The 22,533-nt window shown below is 42.0% G+C and overlaps 1 protein-coding gene and 1 non-coding gene across 2 annotated transcripts in view; one reads left to right on the top strand and one right to left on the bottom strand.

Annotated features, from left to right (window-relative positions):
- DISC1 (DISC1 scaffold protein) overlaps positions 1-22,533 on the top strand; it is a 433,412-nt gene that overhangs the window by 42,114 nt on the left and 368,765 nt on the right. The gene's annotated exons all lie outside the window — the stretch shown is intronic.
- On the bottom strand, positions 13,501-13,572 carry TRNAW-CCA (transfer RNA tryptophan (anticodon CCA)). The gene has a single exon. It is a non-coding gene; the product is annotated as a tRNA-Trp (tRNA).

Genomic DNA, 22,533 nt, shown 5'->3' with positions numbered 1-22,533 from the left:
ACCTTCTGTGTGCATGGAAACATTCTCCCTTCTGCTAAAGGCCACACCAAGGTAATTATCTTCCTGGCTGTTTTCTCTTAAAAGGTGGTGCCAAGAAAAGAGAAGAATGGCCCATATGTGGTCTTAGCAGAACAGGGAATAGTAGGTCTTCTACATCCTTTAACCTGCAAGCTGAGTCTCTCCAGTAGGTTCAGATGGTAAAGAATCTACAATGCAGGAGACCTGGTTTGATCCCTGGGTCAGGAAAATCCTCTGGAGAAGGGAATGGTTACCCATTCCAGTGTTCTTGCCTGGAGAATTTCATGGAGAGAAGAACCTGGTGGGCTGTTGTCCATGGGGTCACTAGGAGTTGGACATGACTGAGAGACTTTGACTTTTGAGTCTCTCCAGTGCCTGCCAATGTCATGCTTAATTTTGGTGCTTCCTGTGGCTCAGCTGGTGAAGAATCTGCCTGCAATGAGGGGTCCTGGGTTCGATCCCTGGGTTGGGAAGATCCCCTGGAGAAGGGAAAGGCTGCTTCTCCAGTATTCTGGCCTAGAGAATTCCATGGGCTGTATAGTCCATGGGTCTGCAAAGAGTCGGACACAACTGAGCAACTTTCACTTTCACATGGCATCACACTGGCTGCTCAGTTCAGTTTATTGTTAACTGCAATCCCTAAGCTTTTCAGATCATATGAAAGCCAGAGACATTATGAATTGTTCTTGTATCTTGTAGAATGTCTGTCATCTTGAGTCATGTAGCTTTTGGCTCAAAGAGGGGGAAAATGTACTGATTTAATCTCTCCAGGGAAAGATTTAAAGACCAGGCTAGTAAGGAAGACAGATGGAGTTCTGGGGAAAATATAACAAATTCTAGAGCTAATCGAATTAAAGGGCTATGAGAACTTTTCATTGGTACATAAATAAGATATAATAATCAGTGTCAGCTGAGAAACCCTCAGCAAATATCTAATCTCATTATTATTTTTTTCAGCTTTACATAGAAAGGTTGTTTTAAACAAATAGTGGTATGATACAAAAGAAGCTGAGAGAAGCAGAGAGACACAGGATATCTGCTTGCCCACTCTCTCTATGCCCCCTCACCCCACTCTTCAGAGGGCATGAGATCTCCCAACCATTTCAATCTGTGACACACCTGTGACACCACCAACTTGAAGAGTAGGGTAGAATGCTTTCAGGGAAAAGGATTTCATCCATGCCTGGCCATTATGGACTCTGACAATGAATGGAAACTTGAGAATGCAGAGAGGAGAGTTCAGGGCTAGCTTCAGAGAAGAAAGATGATGAGGTTATTGAGAATTCTCAGAGATGGAATAGTTCTTTCCTTGAAAATTCAAAATGGCTGTACCCTGAACCCTCTGGGCTTCCTAGAATTTTGTGTTTAAATGTTTATGCATTTCCCAGGAAAACATTTTAAACAACGCAGCTAAGGTGCTATACCTCCAAAACAGGTAAAGTAGTTGGCTCCCTGTCTGTGATTGCCTTGCACAACCTGGCAGAGAGAAGGCAGGTCAGGAACCCATGTCCTGAAGGAAATTCTTACAGAACACCTAGGAGATAGTGCCCCCAGAAGAAAGAGAAAAGCAGTTGGTGAGACTGTTTCCATTAACTCTAAGCTATCCAAGAGTACCACAGAAGTCTGTTTTGGGTAAATCTCAGGCAGTCCAAAGGTTGTCAAGGGATATAGGAAGAAAATTTTACTTTGCACACTTGAACTTTGCAGTCTGTCTGACCCCTTTGGAAGTTACTTCTAAAGTGGCAGAAGCAGGGCTTCAATGCGTCCTCAGCTTTGGTGACCTTTCCTCAGCCCTCCATCCTGATCGCTATAGGGAAGTTATTCTGCCTGTGTGATCTGTGTTGTGTTAACACACGCAGAGAGATTGCCATTTTAATGTCCCCTGGATGTACTTCATCCTCCCTGAGTTAAGATCGAATTGCTTTCTACTTCAGTAAATCCAATCCAGATTTCTAACTGATTATTGGTTAAAGTTTTAATTTAAAATTCCTTTTCTTTTAAAAATTAGCCATTCAAATTGCAAGGTTCGTAAGGCAGCTCAGATCCCGAGACTGTTGGTGTTGGAAGGGGCCTTAGCTTGTCATCTATCGTAAGGGATGCTTTGTGGAGTTTTTGGGGGACAATGAAAAAGCGAAAGTGTTAGGTCACTCCATTGTGTCTGACTTATTGCAACCCCATGAATTCTAGTCCACTAGGTTCCTCTGTCCATGGAATTCTCCAGGAAAGAATACTGGAGTGGGTTGCCATTTCCTTCTCCAGGGAATCTTCCCAACCCAGGGACTGAACCCGCGTCTCCTGCGTTGCAGGCAGATTTTTTACCATCTGAGCAACCAGGGACGGAATAGTCATTACTTTAACTAGATCACATGTAATGATGTAAGTGAAAATGCTTTGTAAATTTTAGAAGACTTAACAGATATTAACTATTTTTTTAAACTGAAGTATAGTTGATCAACAACTATTGATTATTAGCATTTGTAAAGATGCTTTTCCATTGTTGCCAGCTTTATTTATTATAACATGCATTTTCATCTTGAATTCCTATTCTTTTTGTGAATAAGAGTAAATAACTTTAAAATTACTTAATAACATTTTCCCCCCACACACTCATTCCTATACTTCAGTAATTATGGTGCACAGGCTTAGTTGCTCTGTGGCATGTGGAGTCTTCCTGGACCAGGGATTGAACCCGTGTCTCCTGCACTGACGGGCAGATTCTTATCCACTATACAGGTGAGCGATGTGTCCCCAGAGGTACAAGAGATGGTTTTCAGAGTCACAGGATGTGACATGGAATGCCATTGGCTCACCTTCTCATGTTCTCTTGCTGCCAAGGAGAATTCTCAGTTTGCTGCTAGTGTGTCCTTGGTGTGTGTGTGCTCACCTTCTTTAAAACTAATTTCCCTTTGTAATAAAGTCAGAGCCGAGCAGACTTCTGTTCCTCCTCCTCCTCCAAAAGGCTAGTTTGTTTGCATTGTCTTTATTTATATGTTGTTGTTCAGTTGCCAGAATGTGTCTGACTCTTTGTGACTGCAGCATGCAGCCCCGTGGACTGCAGCATGCCAGGCTTCCCTGTCTCTCATCATCTCCCGGAGTTTGCCCAAGTTCATGTCCATTGATTCAGTCATGCCATCCAACCTGCTCATCCTCTGTCACTCCCTTTTCCTTCTGACCTCAATCTTCCCCAGCATCAGAGTCTTTCCCAGTGAGTTGACTCTTTGCATTAGGTGGCCAAATAATTGGAGCTTCAGCTTCAGCAACCATCCTTCCAATGAATATTCAGGGTTGATTTCCTTTAGGTTTGATCTCCTTGCTCACAGGGATGATATGGAAAGAAAAATCACAGTGGGGAGGATACCTGAGGACTGTCAGGAGGAACAACTGGGTACAGATTCAGGAGTGATACTTATGTCCTCAAATGTCTTTATATCAATGCACAAAATAGTGACTGTAAGCAAAATGAAATTGAAACATTTACGTCAGGGAAAAAATGTGCGAACTCTTTAGGATTTGGGTTGGAAAGTCTGTGAGAATATCTTTGCAGCTTGCCTCTCTGAGGTCTATTAAAGATTTCTCATCAGTAAGATTGTTTCATTGATTAAATGAGGGGGTTGCATGGAGAATGCTTTGATTAGTTGGAGTATGCTATGCATATGTGTGCATGCATGCTCAGTTGCTTCAGTCATGTCCTTCTCTTTGTGACCTTATGGCCTATAGGCTGCCAGGCTCCTCTGTCCAGGGGATTCTCCAAGAAAGCATACTACAGTGGGTTATCATGACCGCCTTCAAGGGCTCTTCTCAACCCAGGGATCGAATTGGTATCTCTTGCATCTCCTGCATTGCAGGTGGATTATTTACCCACTGAGCCACCTGGGATCCCTGAGGTATGCCATACAAATGTCAAAATGATCGTTCTTTCATGAGTTGTATTATTACTTTATATTGTCTTCATTATAACATTTACATTCTATTCTGTATCAGTGCTTTTCATCATTGTCTAGCCTTAGTGCTTTATTTCAAAGGATCTGGTGCTTGCTGGTAGTCTTTTTAAAAAGGATCCTACCATTCCTGAATCCTGTACTATGATTTATTGCTTGGTTGTCTGAATTTCACCATCCAGAGATTTTCATCAAGAAAATCCGTGACTGTTACAGTGCCCAACATTAATGCATATTGAATAATGACTTTTTGTTGTTTTTATAGTGTTTGACAAGTTGGCTGGGTATAAAATTCTTGACTGTCCCCACACCAACCCCCAAACTGTATAGACAATATCACTTGGCATTGAATGTTACTTTGAAAGCCCTTTATATGCATAACTTGAGTTTTTTCCAAGGTTTACACAGGATTCATACTTTTTCTTTGGAGTTAGGTGATTTTACCATATATGCTGGTGTTGGTCATAATATTTCCTGGATGCTGTGTATACCTTTATCTACAGATTTAGATTTTTATTCCATAGATGTTTTATTCTATTATATCTTTTGTTCCCTCTGTCTTTTTTTCTTCTCACGGGACACCAATCATTCATATATTTGTTGCTCTGTATATATATCATCTTCTCTATAATGATTTTCTCCTTACCTTTTCTCTTGCATGTTTTCATTATTTTAAGCTGGCATTCTAAGTTGTTGACTCTCGTTTTAGCTGAAACTATACTTCTTGCTGCTTCTGAGATTGTTCTTGGAGAGACAGCAGGGAGCAGTCTTGAAGCCGGGTCTTATTTCCCTGACCAGGAATTAGACCTGGGTATTCTGGATGAGAACCAGGAATCCTAGCTCCAGGTCCATCAATGGATAGAGGGTAAAAGCAAAGTTGCCCTGACTCTTGCCCTGTTTGAAAGCATGAATGTTTCAAGGAGGCAAAAACTGTAGAAACAGGTACAAATTTTATTATTAGAGACATAGCACATCGTGTGGGAGAGCACACAGAGAAGCAGTTCATTTAAGACAGAAGCAAGGCAGAAGTACACACCTGGAGAGGAAGAGTGTGGGCATCCCTAATGAGGAGAAGTGCAGTAAAGGGGCAGTTAGATCGTTTATATAGGGCAGGTCTTCCCAGTCTTTGTTTACCTTTGGCCAATCACCTTGCTTCTTTTCTCACATCTGATCTGCCCTAGGAACCCAGCCAATATGCATTTACATCTTTTTGCCAAAGTGGATTCCAGTGCAGAGGCCTGTGGGAGCTTTGACAACATCAGTTATGGAGTGGCACCCCCTCCTTTTTGACCCCTGAGGAGCATGCTTGTGCATGTGCAGTCAGGGAGGTTTCCTTGACCTCAGCAGTGATAGATGTGGTCATCTTATCTCTTTGCTCCAGCAGAGCTCAGTTCCTGCCATAAACTTGGTCTTTGGAGTTTCTAGGGAAAGCAAAGCTTCAGTTTACTCTGCTTGACAAACTCTAGCTACTCACCCCAAGGGCCCATCTGTTGCAGCAAAAGAAGAAATAAGTGAACGGCCTTTGGCACATACCAGGCAAACAGTTCTGAAAGAGTTAAGCAGTCTTGGTTATTCCTTAGCTGTTACTGCTAGTAAACACTTGTAGCTAGCTTTGTCCTTCACAAAGCGAAACAAAGCTGACTTCATATGAGTAGTAACCTGTACTTGGCATTTCTTCTCCCCTTACACTCTCTTGTAGCATTCTGCATTTCACAAAGGTCATGGGCCGATAACTTCAGGGACATCAGACCAGGTTGCTGAGTTGCCTGATGCTAACTGTGGCCATTTTGAAACTTTGCAAAAGAAAAAAAGTGTAGGACCTTCACAAAGATAGAAAACCTCTCCCTATTCCTGATAGAAAGGGGGCACAGTTCTTGAGGCACCAGCCTCCTGTGTTTCCCTTTTGCTTGGGAAGAAGAGTAAAGCTACTCTTTTTTCTATTTCCTTCAAACTCTGCTCTGTATTTCTATTTGGCATTGGTAGACAGGAAAGCAAGGTTTTAGCAACGTGTCTACCTCCTACCTCAAGATGGCTTCATTTTATAACTAAACTGAACAGAACACCCAGGCAGGCATCCACTGGCCTAGGGTAAATCTTAGGTATTGTTTTCTAAAAATTGTATTGTTACTACTGTTTCTCAAATTAACAACTGGCCGCCAGCTGCCTTCTTCTCATCTCATGCCTACACTCTTCATTCTTCTGAGTGCAGCAGCTCAGGAAAAATACTTCTTTCCTTCTCAAGAACTGAAGAGGAAGGTATTGATTTGGGTGTCTGCTATTAATTTCATCCATATTTCACAGTGTTTGGAGAATATTCCTCAGAGCTTTGAGAAGCAGCATGGCTCTGGAGCACTGTGCTTGTGTTTTAATTTCTACCTTGCCAGCTACCAGCTTTCTGAGGCTGGGCAAATTACTTGTTTTCCTCATCTGTGAAAAGAGGCTGGAGTAGGGATGTTAAAAGAATGAAATGAATTAATGTTTGTAAAATGTAGATAACAATGCCTGGCATACATAACAAATAGGCACCTTATAAGGGCCTATTAAATGGATATGGCATATGATCGTGCATTGCCAATAAAGTTTTCTCCCCAGCTCTCACTGTTTGTCTATTTCAGTGGACTTCACAGAGGTTCAGTTAACTTGCTTTTATTTCATTCTCTTTCTGGATTTGTTTGCTCATAAATGTTTGTTTAAGCATTCATTTAGAATTGTATCTAGTGTATGTATCTGGCTGACCAACCTATAACTTTTTACTTTTTTATTTTTAAGTCTATTTTTAATTGAAGTGTAATTGATTTACAATATTGTGTTCAACCTATAACTCTTAGATTCTACTTTTTTCCTTCTTGGAACCAGAACACTTGCCAATCTTGGTCCATGGTAGGTGTGTGCATATGTGTTCAGTTGTCCAGTCATGTCCAACTCTTTGTGATACCTTGGACTATAGCATGCCAGGCTCCCCTGTCCTTCACTATCTCTTGGTGTTTGCTCAGATTCATGTCCATTGAGTTGGTGTCACTATCTAACTATCTCATCCTCTGCCACCCCCTTTTCCTTTTGCCTTCAGTCTTTCCCAGCATCAGGCTCTTTTCCAATGAGTTGGCTCTTTGTATTAGGTGGCCAAAGTATTGGAGCTTCAACTTCAGCATCAGTCCTCCCAATAAGTATTCAGAGTTGATTTACTTTAGGATTGAATTTCTTTAGTGTGGATAATAGTTTATGTGACCTCATTTGAGGATATGAACTCATTTGAAGTGGCTGGGTGTTCTCTATCATTTTGCCTCTCGAGCTTCAGTTCCTCCTAAATTATGCTACCACCATTCTTTCCAGTCTGAAGGTCACTTTTAGTAGAAATGAGGTTGAAGCTTGGAGCTGTGTGATTCTCTCCTGTCTTCTCTTATTTGTTTCCCTTGTGCTGTAACTAGTGGGCTTGTCCCTGGTAGCATGACTTTCTTATCCTGGTTTGTTGGTTGGCTGGTTGGTTGGTTGATTTGAAGTGCACTCCCCCTGCCCCCCGCCCCCCTCCCCCCGCCGCTTTTAGCATATTTACAGAAGGAATAACTCCTTCTAGCCTTTTAGTCTTTTGACATTTTTCTTATTGCTTCATGACCCCTTTGTACTTTTCATGTTATTTCCCATCTGTTTATTTTTTCCCTTTGAAAATTTCTGCCTCTTGGAAAGCCTCCCTTCAATCTCTGAAGTTCTTGTAGATGCTGCATTGGGGTTATTATGCTAGTTAAGTGATTGGGCATTGTGAAAAGCACATATTCCTAGACTTCCTGCTTTAGGTATTCTAGTTGGTGGGAACTAGGGACCAGAACTGCCCCTCAAACACTTCCTGCATTTTCACAGGGCTCCTGGGTGCCTGCTGCCGCTGCTGCATCGCTTCAGTCGTGTCCGACTCTGTGTGACCCCATAGATGGCAGCCCACCAGGCTCCCCCTTCCATGGGATTCTCCAGGCAAGAACACTGGAGAGGGTAGATGCAAGTAATCCATGGACCACACTCAACTCTAGCTGCTTTGGAGTAAAAGTGTTTGTTCTCTTTCCTCCTTCAAGCCATGAGTGAAGGTGACTCATGAGTGAGATTCTCTGGGGGGCTGACCGCAGGATCAGGTACCTGCTTCTGGCTTGACAACTTTAATCCTGTCACTTCCATTCCCATTCAAGAAAGATAACAGAGTATGAGAGAGAGTAACATGGACTTAAGTATATTCCAACTATAACAAATTAAATAACTCACAGTTTTAGTGCCTCATTCTCCCTACCCATCTCTGAGCCTCCTTTTGGGGCAGTTTCTAACTCCAGCTTGACCTGGGCACCCCTTCGCTTTTGTGTAACTGATACTTTTTGGGTGGCTGTCAGATGACCCCTGATGTTCCCTGGGGAGGACCTTTCCTTAAGAGTCTCTGCTTGAAGCTGAACTGACTCTGGCATATTTTCAGCTTGGAAACTTTTGTATAAAGGACTTTATAAATCCTTCCAGGCAGTTACATTTGGACATTATCCTGGGTGCTCTTTTTCTTAGAGTTGTTGTTGTGCAGTCACTAAGTCATGTCTGATTCTTCACAACCCCATGGACTGTAGCATGCCAGTTTTTCCTGTCCTTCATTACCTCCCAGAGTTTGCTCAAATTCATGTCTGTTGCGTTGGTGATGCTATCTAACCCAGGTCACCCTCTGTTGCCCTCTTTTCCTTTTGCCTTCAATCTTTCCCAGCTTCAGGGTCTTTTCCAATGAGTCATCTCTTTGCATCAGGTAGCCAAGTATTAGAGCTTCAGCATCAGTCCTTCCAATGAATAGTCAGGACTGATTTCCTTTAGGATTGACTGGTTGGATCTCCTTGCAGTCCAAGGGACTCCCAAGAGTCTTCTCTAGCACCACAGTTCAAAAACATCAATTCTTTGGCACTCAGCCTTCATTATGGTCCAATTTAGTGATGTTAGCAACCTCCTTGTTCTGGAATATTTTACATGTAATCAGTGAGTATTTGCAAAGGTCATACAGGCCTTATATACTTCTTGAGATCCAGTCTCAGCTCTAAGAGATCTGTTTGTACCCCAGACTCTCATTCCAGCGTCAGGGTCTGTTACATGCAGGACAGGGTTGAGGTTGAGTGGAGGCCAGGCTTCCCAGTCCTGGCTCCAGCATTAAGTAGTGGTGTGACTTTGGACAATTTTTTTTCTCTTCCATAAGCCTCAGTGATCTTATTTTTGAAATGAGGTGATAATAATCCTGACTTTATTAGGTTTTGGTGAGGATAAAATGACATAAACATGCAGAGGTTAGAATGTCCTTGGCTCTTGGCTCAGTGAATGTTGAAGGAGTCAGTGCACATATAATGATGTCAAGTTCATCAAGCTTCTTTTTTTTTGTAAAAGGTCTAAGTTTATTAATCCTCTCATGAAAAATCTGCACAATCACCACAGATACAGTCACTGCAGAATCTTTGCTCCTTCTTTCTGCAGCACCGATGTGACCTTTGCACTCCCCCTGACTTTCTTCATTCTGTTCTTGCATCCCTTTCACTGTTTCCTTGAGGTACTTTCCTTTTCACACAGTTCATGTCTTGCAAGCCCGTGTTTGGGCTCATTCTTCTTTGCGTGATCATAAAGGAATCATAAATCACGCCAAAGCCAGTTGCCTTGCCCCCACCAAAGTGGATTCTGACTCCAAATACAAAGATACAGCTGGTGTTATCTTGTACATTTTGGCTAGTTTTCCCCAAGTTTCTGTCTTAGGTACTGTTGCCTTCCCAGGGTGAAGGACATTGATGACTATTTGTGTCTGCTGAAGTAGTTGATTGGTCGCAAACTTCCTGGTCCAGGTAGTTACTGTGTCGTTCATGATGGCTGTTGACCTTCAAGCAACCAGGACGGGAAAATCAAGCTGGTTTTTGCTGTTATTTTCATGGTTTGCATTCTGAGTTGTTTTCGAGATCACATCTGTTGGGTGTGCCACAATGCTTGATGATATGGAGGGGAAGGTGGAAGTGGGAAGCAGTGTCATGGGAAGTAACCAGACTGTTGCGATAACAGTGTTTGATTCATAAGCTACTGGGATAAAACTGGGCTATCACTCTTAGAAAATAGCATTAGGAAAACTTTTCATTTCTATAACACTTTCTGGCTTAAATGTGTTTTCTCATGTCCTATTTCATTTAAAGGTCTCCCAGGTGGCACTAGTGGTAAAGAACCCACCTGCCAATGCAGAAGATAAAAGAGGCTTGGGTTCGATCCCTTGGTGGGGAAGATCCCCTGGAGTAGGAAATGGCAACCCACTCCAGTATTCTTGCCTGGAGAATCCCATGGATAGAGGAACCTTGTGGGCTCTCATTTAAACAGAAACTTAAGTGCATGGGAAAATGGTTTTTCTTTATGTTCCATCATAAGGAATGGAACAATATAAGGAATATCAATAACCTCAGATATGCAGATGACACCACTCTTATGGCAGAAAGTGAAGAAGAACTAAAGAGCCTCTTCTTAAAAATTTTATTTTATTTTAAATGTAAATTTATTTTAATTTTAATATTTACTTTACAATATTTTATTGGTTTTGCCATATATCAACATGGAGGGGGGTTCAGGATGGGGAACACGTGTATAAAGAGCCTCTTGATGAAAGTGAAAGAGGAGAGTGAAAAAATTGGCTTAAAGCTCAACATTCTGAAAATGAAGATCATGACATCCAGTCCCATCACTTCTTGGCAAATAGATGGGGAAACAGTGGAAACAGTGGCTGACTTTATTTTCTGGGCTCCAAAATCACTGCAGATGTTGATTGCAGCCATGAAATTAAAAGATGCTTACTCCTTGGCAGGAAAGTTATGACCAATCTAGACAACATATTCCAAAGCAGAGACATAACTTTGCCAACAAAGGTCTGTCTAGTCAAGGCTATGGTTTTCCCAGTAGTCATGTATGGATGTGAGTGTTGGACTATAAAGGAAGCTGACCGCCAAAGAATTGATGCTTTTGAACTGTGGTGTTGGAGAAGACTCTCGATAGTCCCTTGGACTTCAAGGAGATCCAGCCAGTCCATTCTAAAGGAGATCAGTCCTGGGTGTTCACTGGAAGGACTGACGTTGAAGCTGAAACTCCAATATTTTGGCCACCTGATGTGAAGAGCTGACTCATTGGAAAAGACCCTGATGTTGGGAAAGATCGAGGGCAGGATGAGAAGGGGACAACAGAGGATGAGATGGTTAAATGGCATCACCAACTCAATGGACATGAGTTTGGGTAAACTCAGGGAGTTGGTGATGGACAGGGAGGCCTGGCGTGATGTGGTTCATGGGGTTGCAAAGAGTCAGACACGACTAAGCGACTGAACTGAACTGAACAGCCAATATAAGGCTTCCCCAGTGCCTCAGTGGTATAGAATCTGCCTGTAATGCAGGAGATGCTGGTTTGATCCCTGAGTTGAGAAGATCCCCTGGAGGAGGGCATGGCAACCCACTCCAGTATTCTTTTATTTATTTAATTATTTATTTTTTACTTTACAATACTGTATTGGTTTTGCCATACTTCAACATGAATCCGCCATGGATGTACCCATGTTCCCAATCCTGAACCACGATCCCACCTCCCTCCCCATACCATCCCTCTGGGTCATCCCAGTGCACCAGCCCCAGGCATCCTGTATCCTGCATCGAACCTAGACTGGCAATTCGTTTCTTATATGATAGTATACATGTTTCAATGCCATTCTCCCCAATCATCCCACCCTCTCCCTCTCCCACAGAGTCCAAAAGACTGTTCTGTACATCTGTGTCTCTTTTGCTGTCTTGCATACAGGGTTATTATTACCATCTTTCTAAATTCCATATATATGCATTAGTATACTGTATTGAAGTTTTTCTTTCTGGCTTACTTCACTCTGTATAATCAGCTAAGTTTCATCCACCTCATTAGAACTGATTCAAATGAATTCTTTTTAATGGCTGAGTAATACTCCATTGTGCATATGTACCACATCTTTCCTTTTTATTTTATTTTTTTACTTTATAATACTGTATTGGTTTTGCCATACATTGACATGAATCCGCCACGGGTGTACATGAGTTCCCAATCCTGAATCCCCCTCCCACCACCCTCCCCATATCATCTCTCTGGGTCATCCCAGTGCACCAGCCCCAAGCATCCTGTATCCTGTATTGAACATAGACTGGCGATTCGTTTCTTACATGATAGTATACATGTTTCAATGCCATTCTCCCAAATCATCCCACCCTCTCCCTCTCCCAGAGTCCAAAAGTCTGTTTTATACATCTGTGTCTCTTTTGCTATCTCGCACACAGGGTTATCGTTACCATTTTTCTAAGTTCCATATGTATGTGTTAGTATACTGTATTGGTGTTTTTCTTTCTGGCTTACTTCACTCCGTATAATAGGCTCCAGTTTCATCCACCTCATTAGAACTGATTCAAATGTATTCTTTTTAATGGCTGAGTAATACTCCATTGTGTATATGTACCACAGCTTTCTTATCCATTCATCTGCTGATGGACATCTAGGTTGCTTCCATGTCCTGGCTATTATAAACAGTACTGCGATGAACATTGGGGTACATGTGTCTCTTTCAATTCTGGTTTCTTCGGTGTGTATGCCCAGCAGTGGGATTGCTGGGTCATAAGGCAGTTCAATTTCCAGTTTTTAAAGGAATCTCCACACTGTTCTCCATAGTGGCTGTATTAGTTTGCATTGCCACCAGCAGTGTAAGAGGGTTCCCTTTTCTTCACATCCTCTCCAGCATTTATTGCTTGTAGACTTTTGGATCGCAGCCATTCTGACTGGTGTGAAGTGGTACCTCATTGTGGTTTTGATTTTCATTTCTCTGATAATGAGTGATGTTGAGCATCTTTTCATGTGTTTGTTAGCCATCTGTACATCTTCTTTGGAGACATGTCTATTTAGTTCTTTGGCCCATTTTTTGATTGGGTCATTTATTTTTCTGGAATTGAGCTGCAGGAGTTGCTTGTATATTTTTGAGATTAGTTGTTTGTCACTTGCTTCTTTGCTATTGTTTTCTCCCATTCAGAAGGCTGTCTTTTCACCTTGCTGATAGTTTCCTTTGTTGTGCAGAAGCTTTTAACTTTAATGAGGTCCCATTTGTTTATTTTTGCTTTTATTTCCAGTATTCTGGGAGGTGGGTCATAGAGGATCCTGCTGTGATGTATGTCGGAGAGTGTTTTGTCTATGTTCTTCTCTAGGAGTTTTACAGTTTCTGGTCTTATGTTTAGATCTTTAATCCATTTTGAGTTTATTTTTGTGTATGGTGTTAGAAAGCGATCTAGTTTCATTCTTTTACAAGTGGTTGACCAGTTTTCCCAGCATCACTTGTTAAAGAGATTGTCTTTAATCCATTGTATATTCTTGCCTCCTTTGTCGAAGATAAGGTGTCCATGAGTGAGTGAGTGAGTGAGTGAAGTCGCTCAGTTGTGTCTGACTCTTTGCGACCCCATGGACTGCCAGGCTCCTCCATCCGTGGGATTCTCCAGGCAAGAATACTGGGGTGGGTTACCATTTCCTTCTTCAGGGGATCTTCCCAACCCAGGGATTGAACCTGGGTCTTCCGCATTGGAGGCAGACGCTTTAACCTCTGAGCCACCAGGGAAGCCCAAGGTGTCCATAGGTGCATGGATTTGTCTCTGGGCTTTCTACTTTGTTACTTTGATCTATATTTCTGTCTTTGTGCCAGGACCATACTGTCTTGATGACTGTGGCTTTGTAGTAGAACCTGAAGTCAGGCAGGTTGATTCCTCTAGTTCCATTCTTCTTTCTCAAGATTGCTTTGGCTATTCAAGGTTTTTTGTATTTCCATACAAATTGTGAAATTATTTGTTCTAGATCTGTGAAAAATACCCTGGTAGCTTGATAGGGATTGCATTGAATCTGTAGATTGCTTTGGGTAGTATACTCATTTTCACTATATTGATTCTTCCGATCCATGAACATGGTATATTTCTCCATCTATTAGTGTCCTCTTTAATTTCTTTCACCACTGTTTTATAGTTTTCTATATATAGGTCTTTAGTTTTTTTAGGTAGATATATTCCTAAGTATTTTATTCTTTTCATTGCATTGGTGAATGGAATTGTTTCTTTAATTTCTTTTTCTACTTTCTCATTATTAGTGTATAGGAATGCAAGGGATTTCTGTGTGTTGATTTTATATCCTGCAACTTTACTATATTCATTGATTAGCTCTAGTAATTTTCTGGTGGAGTCTTTAGGGTTTTCTATGTAGAGGATCATGTCATCTGCAAACAGTGAGAGTTTTACTTCTTCTTTTCCAATTTGGATTCCTTTTATTTCTTTTTCTGCTCTGATTGCTGTGGCCAAAACTTCCAGAACTATGTTGAATAGTAGCAGTGAAAATCAGCACCCTTGTCTTGTTCCTGACTTTAGGGGAAATGCTTTCAATTTTTCACCATTGAGGATAATGTTTGCTGTGGGTTTGTCATATATAGCTTTTATTATGTTGAGGTATGTTCCTTCTATTCCTGCTTTCTGGAGAGTTTTTTTAAATCATAAATGGATGTTGAATTTTGTCAAAGACTTTCTCTGCATCTACTGAGATAATCATATGGCTTTTACTTTTCAATTTGTTAATGTGGTGAATTACATTGATTGATTTGTGGATATTGAAGAATCCTTGCATCCCTGGGATAAAGCCCACTTGGTCATGGTGTATGATCTTTTTAATGTGTTGTTGGATTCTGATTGCTAGAATTTTGTTAAGGATTTTTGCATCTATGTTCATCAGTGATATCGGTCCGTAGTTTTCTTTCCTTGTGGCATCTTTGTCAGGTTTTGGTATTAGGGTGATGGTGGCCTCATAGAATGAGTTTGGAAGTTTACCTTCCTCTGCAATTTTCTGGAAGAGTTTGAGTAGGATAGGTGTTAGCTCTTCTCAAAATTTGTGGTAGAATTCAGCTGTGAAGCCATCTGGACCTGGGCTTTTGTTTGCTGGAAGATTTCTGATTACAGTTTCAATTTCCATGATTGTGATGGGTCTGTTAAGATTTTCTATTTCTTCCTGGTTCAGTTTTAGAAAGTTGTACTTTTCTAAGAATTTGTCCATTTCTTCCACGTTGTCCATTTTATTGGCATATAATTGCTGATAGTAGTCTTTCATGATCCTTTGTATTTCTGTGTTGTCTGTTGTGATCTCTCCATTTTTATTTCTAATTTTATTGATTTGATTTTTCTCTCTTTGTTTCTTGATGAGTCTGGCTAATGGTTTGTCAATTTTATTTATCCTTTCAAAGAACCAGCTTTTGGCTTTGTTGGTTTTTGCTATGGTCTCTTTTGTTTCTTTTGCATTTATTTCTGCCCTAATTTTTAAGATTTCTTTCCTTCTACTAACTCTGGGGTTCTCCATTTCTTCCTTTTCTAGTTGCTTTAGGTGTAGAGTTAGGTTATTTATTTGACTTTTTTCTTGTTTCTTGAGGTATGTCTGTATTGCTATGAACTTTCACCTTAGCACTGCTTTTACAGTGTCCCACAGGTTTTGGGTTGTTGTGTTTTCATTTTCATTCGTTTCTATGCATATTTTGATTTCTTCTGTGATTTGTTGGTTATTCAGAAGCATGTTGTTCAGCCTCCATATGTTGGAATTTTTAATAGTTTTTCTCCTGTAATTGAGAACTAATCTTATTGCATTATGGTCAGAAAAGATGTTTGGAATGATTTCAGTTTTTTTGAATTTACCAAGGCTAGATTTATGGCCCAGGATGTGATCTATCCTGGAGAATGTTCCGTGTGCAGTTGAGAAAAAGGTGAAATTCATTGTTTTGGGGTGAAATGTCCTATAGATATCAATTAGGTCTAACTGTCTATTGTATCATTTAAAGTTTGCGTTTTCTTGTTAATTTTCTGTTTAGTAGATATATCCATAGGTGTGACTGGGGTGTTAAAGTCTCCCACTATTATTGTGTTATTGTTAATTTCCCCTTTCATACTTGTTAGCATTTGTCTTACATATTGCAGTGCTCCTATATTGGGTGCATATATATTTATAATTGTTATATCTTCTTCTTGGATTGATCCTTTGATCATTATGTAGTGTCCTTCTTTGTCTCTTTTCACAGCCTTTGTTTTAAAGTCTATTTTATCTGATATGAGTATTGTTACTCCTGTTTTCTTTTGGTCTCTCTTTGCGTGGAATATCTTTTTCCAGCCCGTCACTTTCAGTCTGTATGTGTCCCTTGTTTTGACGTGGGTCTCTTGTAGACAACATATATAGGGGTCTTGTTTCTGTATCCATTCAGCCAGTCTTTGTCTTTTGGTTGGGGCATTCAACCCATTTATGTTTAAGGTAATTATTGATAAGTGTGATCCCATTGCTATTAATTTATTGTCTTGGGTTCGGGTTTATACACCCTTTTTGTGTTTCCTGTCTAGAGAGTATCCTTTAGCATTTGTTGTAGAGCTGGTTTGGTGGTGCTGAATTCTCTCATCTTTTGCTTGTCTGTAAAGCTTTTGATTTCTCCTTCATATTTGAATGAGATCCTTGCTGGGTACAGTAATCTGGGCTGTAAGTTATTTTCTTTCATCACTTTAAGTATGTCTCGCCATTCCCTCCTGGCCTGAAGAGTTTCTCTTGAAAGATCAGCTGTTATCCCTATGGGAATCCCCTTGTGTGTTATTTGTTGTTTTTCCCTTGCTGCTTTTAATATTTGTTCTTTGTGTTTGATCTTTGTTAATTTGATTAATATGTGTCTGGGGGTGTTTTGCCTTGGGTTTATCCTGTTTGGGACTCTCTGGGTTTCTTGGACTTAGGTGATTATTTCCTTCCCCATTTTAGGGAAGTTTTTAACTATTATCTCCTCAAGTATTTTCTCATGGTCTTTCTTTTTGTCTTCTTCTTCTGGGACGCCTATGATTCAAGTGTTGGAGCATTTAATATTGTCCTGGAGGTCCCTGAGATTGTCCTCATTTCTTTTAATTAGCTTTTCTTTTTTCCTCTCTGATTCATTTATTTCTACCATTCTATCTTCTACTTCACTAATCCTATCTTCTGCCTCAGTTATTCTACTATTTGTTGCCTCCAGAGTGTTTTTGAGCTCATTTATTGCACTATTCATTATATATTGACTCTTTTTTATTTCTTCTAGGTCCTTGTTAAACCTTTCTTGCATCTTCTCAATACTTGTCTCCAGGCTATATATCTGTGATTCCATTTTGATTTCAAGATTTTGGATCATTTTCACTATCATTATTTGGAATTCTTTATCAGGTAGATTCCCTATCTCTTCCTCTTTTGTTTGGTTTGGTGGGCATTTATCCTGTTCCTTTACCTGCTGGGTATTCCTCTGTCTTTTCATCTTGTTTATCTTGCTGAGTTTAGGGTGTCCTTTCTGTATACTGGCAGTTTGTGGAGTTCTCTTTATTGCGGAGTTTCCTCACTGTGGGTGGGGTGGTATCAGTGGCTTGTCAAGGTTTCTTAGTTAGGGAAGCTGTGTCGGTGTTCTGGTGGGTGGAGCTGGATTTCTTCTCTCTGGAGTGCAATGAAGTGTCCAGTAATGAGTTATGAGATGTCAATGGTTTTGGGGTAACTTTGGGCAGCCTGTATATTGAAGCTCAGTGCTGTGTTCCTGTGTTGCTGGAGAATTTGCATGGTATGTCTTGCTCTGGAACTTGTTGGCCCTTGGGTGGTGCTTGGTTTCAGTGTAGGTATGGAGGCGTTTGATGACCTCCTATTGATTAATGTTCCCTGGAGTCAGGAGTTCTCTGATGTTCTCAGGATTTGGGCCTAAGCCTCCTGCTTCTGGTTTTCAGTCTTATTTTTACAGTAGTCTCAAGACTTCTCTTTCTATACAGCACCATTGATAAAACATCTAGGTTAAAGATGAAAAGTTTCTCCATAGAGAGGTTCACAGAGTTACATGGAGAAGAGAAGAGGGAGGAGGGAGTTAGAGGTGACCCGAATGAGATGAGGTGGAATCAAAAAAAGAGAGAGCAAGCTAGCCAGTAATCATTTCCTTATGTGCGCTCCACAGTCTGGACTGCTCAGAGATGTTCACAGAATTATACAGAGAAGAGAAGAGGGAGGAAGGAGACAGAGGTGGCCAGGAGGATAAAAGGGGGAAATGAAAAGGAGAGAGACAGATCCAGCCAGTAATCAGTTCCCTAAGTGTTCTCCACCATCTGGAACACACAGAGATTCACAGAATTGGGTAGAGAAGAGAAGTGGGAGGGAGGAGACCGAGGCAACCTGGTGGAGAAAAAGGAGAGTCCAAAGGAGGAGCACTCAGTCAAGCCAGTAATCTCACTCCCAAGTAAAAATTAGTACTGAAGATTGGGTTTTTACAGGTACAAAATTGATAACAAATACGAAAAAGCAAAAATTAAAAATCTAGAGTAGAGTTTGGATTTTCAAAAATACAATATTAAAGAAAAGAAGAAGAAGAAAAAAACAAAGTCACAAAAAATATATATTAAGTTTGCTTTAAAAATAGGGTCTTTTTTAAAAAAATAATAGTAGGTTATAAAAATGAAAATTAATGGTGTAATAGAGGACTTTAAAATTTTAAAAAGTTTAAAAAAGAAGAAGAAAAAAGAAAAGAAAAGAATGATCATAAAAATAGTAAAGATATATCTAGGACTTTCTCTGGTGTTGTGGGCAGTGTAGGGTCAGTTCATTTTTGGATAGTTCCTTGGTTTGGCTTATATTTCTCAAGATCTATAGGCCCCTTCCTATGTAGTCGGTACTAACGACAGGGTTTTAATCTATTGCACCTATCACTTCCAAGGCGGTTCCCTCTGTTTTCGCTTCTTCTGTTTACTGGTCTCTTCAGTGTCTGATTTCGCCCTGACACAAGGCGGGCGGTGGTGGACACTTTTTTTTAGGCTCACTTGCTCAGTTGCGCTGTGGGGAGGGAGGGACGCTGCAAACAAATAACTCTGGCGTGTGCTCGCAGTGTCTCAGCCACACTGGGCCTGCCCCCGCTCACGGAGCACACAGCTCAGGCTCTAGCTTGCTCCACCGGGAACCGTCCAAGGCCGGCCCTGGGCTGCATGCACCTCCCAGGTCTAAGCCGCTCAGGCTCAGGCACGCGGGTAGTCCTCAGAGGGGCAGACTTGGTTGGGCCTATGTTTTGTGCCCTTCCCAGGTCCAAGTAGCTCAGGTGTTTGGCGAACGTGGTCGCTCTGACTTATCGCCTCGCCTGTCCCTGCTGCTCGGTTCTCTGGGTGTACAACGGGCGCACCTTCTCAGGCGGATGATGACTGTCCAGAACCCCAAGAAGTCTTAGTTAGCAAAGAAGCCTGTTTGCAGTTGGTAAATAATATCTCTCTGGGGCTGCAATTGCCCTCTTCTGGCCCTTCCTGCTCTGGCTGCCTGTCACCGGAGGGGGATGGTCTGCAGCTGGCTAATTCTGTTCCATCCTTTGTTCTGTGCCAGGTCTTGGCGGTGTCTTGTGTTAGAGCTTTTTGCGTGGTAGCTATCCCACTGTCTGGTTTACTAGCCCAAGTTAGTTCACTCTGGTTACACTTGGGGCATTTGGAGCATTCGGGCTGGATCCTTAAAAAGCCATGCAGCCCGCACCTCCCTGCCCAGCCCCTGCTTGCTAGTGGCGGATGCAGGCATCTGCGCTGCTTCTCCACTGGGGGAGTTACCGTTGGACTCATAAGCTGTGGGTTTTAATTATTTATTTATTTTTCCTCCCTGTTATGTTGCCCTCTGTGCTTCCAAGGCTTGCCACAGACTTGGGAGTGAGAGTGTTTCCTGATGTTTGGAAACTTCTCTCTTTTTAAGACTCCCTTCCCGGAACAGAGCTCCGTCCCTACCTCTTGTGTCTCTTTTTTTTCTCTTTTATATTTTTCCCTACCTCTTTTCGAAGACAATGGGCTGCTTTTCTGGGTGCCTGATGTCCTCTGCCAGCATTCAGAAGTTGTTTTGTGGCATTTACTAAGCGTTTAAATGTTCTTTTGATGAATTTGTAAGGGAGAAAGTGGTCTCCCCATCCTATTCCTCTGCCATCTTAGGACCGCCCCCTCCCACTCCAGTATTCTTGCCTGGAAAATCCCAGGCACAGAAGTAGCCTGGTGGGCTACCGTCCATAGGATCTCAAAGAGTGGGACACTAATGAAGCGACTGAGCACGCACGCATAGTCAATGTAATGACAAAGCCTGATGAAAATAACCTGGAACTTCACCTCCTACACGGAGTGAGGGTTTGTTTGGTGTTCCTGATGACCCTTTGTTTCCACCCCACCCCCATCCAGACTCGCCCCTGATTTTGATCCTGTCTGGCCCTCTCCCAGGAATAGTAGTATAATTGAAAATGTGCCCACAAACATAATCTCTGGATTGGTGGATTTAAACCAAAGCTGATTAGAGAGTTTCAACTGTAAGTGTATGCAAAGAACATCTCTCTTTGAAATATGTTATTGATAATGAAAAGCGGAGACCCTCAGTGCTCTGCACACAGCTCGTGTGGCCTTTGTATGGTTTCACACACATCCTCTGTGTGTCCTGCTCTCAAGCTAGGCTCCTCCTAACCACACAGTATGACACTGTGTCAGTGTTTTGAAAAAAACAGCACATCTGTTTTCCCTTGGGCTGAGCACTGGGCTCTGGGGTTCCTCTCCCTGCCTGTGCCCCCAACCCTACCCTAGCAGACTTCTCAGAGTTTCCTTGCTCTGGGGCCTCTCTAGTTGAGAGTGTGCATTCTAAGATAGGAATCTAGGTGTGAAGGAAGATTTCATGTGAAAACAGTTGCAGGTTGATATTTGACTCCAAGAAAATGGTTTGTTCTGTAATTATATATAAGTGTATATATGTGTATGCATGCATGCATGCTCAGTCACTTTAGTCTATCTGACTCTTTGTGACCCTATGGACTGTATAGCCAGCCAGGCTCCTCTGTCCATGGGATCTCCAGGCAGGAATACTGGAGTGGGTTGCCATGCCCTTCTCCAGGGGATCTCCCCTATATACGTCTATATCATTCTATAAACTTTTCCTTCATACACATGTTTACTGTCAAAGTTTCCTTAGCTAACAGGTCACTTGGGGTGGCTGAGCATTCCTAGAAGCACCTGTGTGGCATTGCCTGCATCCTATGGATACTGCCATGATGGGGAATGTTAGAGGCCCATGTGCACCATTGCTGTGCACCCTTCAGTGGCTTTCTGGTGGAGGGTTTACCCTGTCTTTGTCTTGTCTTCCAACCTTAAGGGTCCTTCTTTGTTCCATTGTCGCCTTGGGTGACATCTTTTCCCCATAAGCTGGATTTCCCTTGTCCTGGTGTTACTGAACCAAACTTGGGTTTACTCACTGACACTCCATAAAGCCGATCTACTGACACTGGGTTGTAGTGAAGGAAAGTACAGTGTTTATTGTAAGGCGCCAATACAAGGAGGATGGGTGGCTTGTGCTCTAAAATCCTGAACTCCCCAAATCATTTTTAAAGGCCAGGTGAGAGAGGGGTGTTTCAGGGTATGTGATCAGCTCCTGTTCAATTATCTGATTGGTTGATGGTGGTCAGTCATTTGGTGCCAGAAGGTCTGGGGGCTGTGTGCTCATGATCATCAAGTAGCAATTTCTTCCATTTGGTGGTGGTTTTAGTATCTTAAAAACTCAGAAAATATGCAGGAGATACTGTTATCTGGGTACTGCAAAGAGAAACTACAGCAGAGGATAAACGGTACAGGGCGGGAGGGGGTCTGTCCCTGGGAGGGCTCCATAGGGTCCTTCTTGGTTACACTGGTGGTTGTGAGCATATGGCAGGTATATTATAGTCCTCTCCCTTCCCCTCCCATTATTTAGTTGCATTATTTTTCTTTCTCATAGCATAGAGCAGTTATATGAGTCTCCTCCCTTTTGAAACCTTTTCCGGTCTTCATTAACTCTAATCCATCATGCTGGAGAGGATAGGGCAAAGAAAGTAGTCCCGAATCAGGGAGCTGGGACCCTCCCACTAGCCAGCCGCCCATCCAAGACTCAAGGCCCTTTTGCCTGGATCTGTCACTCACCAGCTATGAACCCACTTGCCTCTCCTACTGGTCCTACTTCCAGGCTCTACTTGTAAACAGGGAAATTGGGGGAGTCTTTTTCAGATCTCTTGGATGAAATCCAGAGATATATGTCTACCACCTTTCCCCTGATTTACTGTACTTGACTTATTGTTGTTGTTCAGTCACTCAGTCGTGTCTGACTCTTTGCAACCTCGTGGACTGCAGCACACCAGGCTTCCTACTCCTTCACCATCTTCTGGAGTTTGCTCAAACTCTTGTCCATTGAGTCGGTGGTGCCATCCAACCATCTTCTCCTCCTGCCTTCAGTCTTTCCCAGCATCAGGGTCTTTTCCAGTGAGTCAGTTCTTCACATCAGGTGGCCAGAGTATTGGAGCTTTAGCTTTAGCATCAGTCCTTCCAATGAATATTCAGGACTGATTTCCTTTAGGATTGACTGGTTTGATCTCGCTAAAGTCCAAGGGACTCTCAAGAGTCTTCTCCAATACCACAGTTCAAAAGCATCAGTTCTTCACTGCTCAGCTTTCTTTACAGTCCAACTCTCACATCCACACATGACTACTGGGAAAAACAACTTTGACTATATGGACACT

This window comes from Budorcas taxicolor, chromosome 5 (genome assembly GCF_023091745.1).
Source record: "Budorcas taxicolor isolate Tak-1 chromosome 5, Takin1.1, whole genome shotgun sequence".
Taxonomy (NCBI): domain Eukaryota; kingdom Metazoa; phylum Chordata; class Mammalia; order Artiodactyla; family Bovidae; genus Budorcas; species Budorcas taxicolor.
Note: the sequence above shows the minus strand (reverse complement) of the source record. Positions and strands in the feature narration are given on the sequence as shown.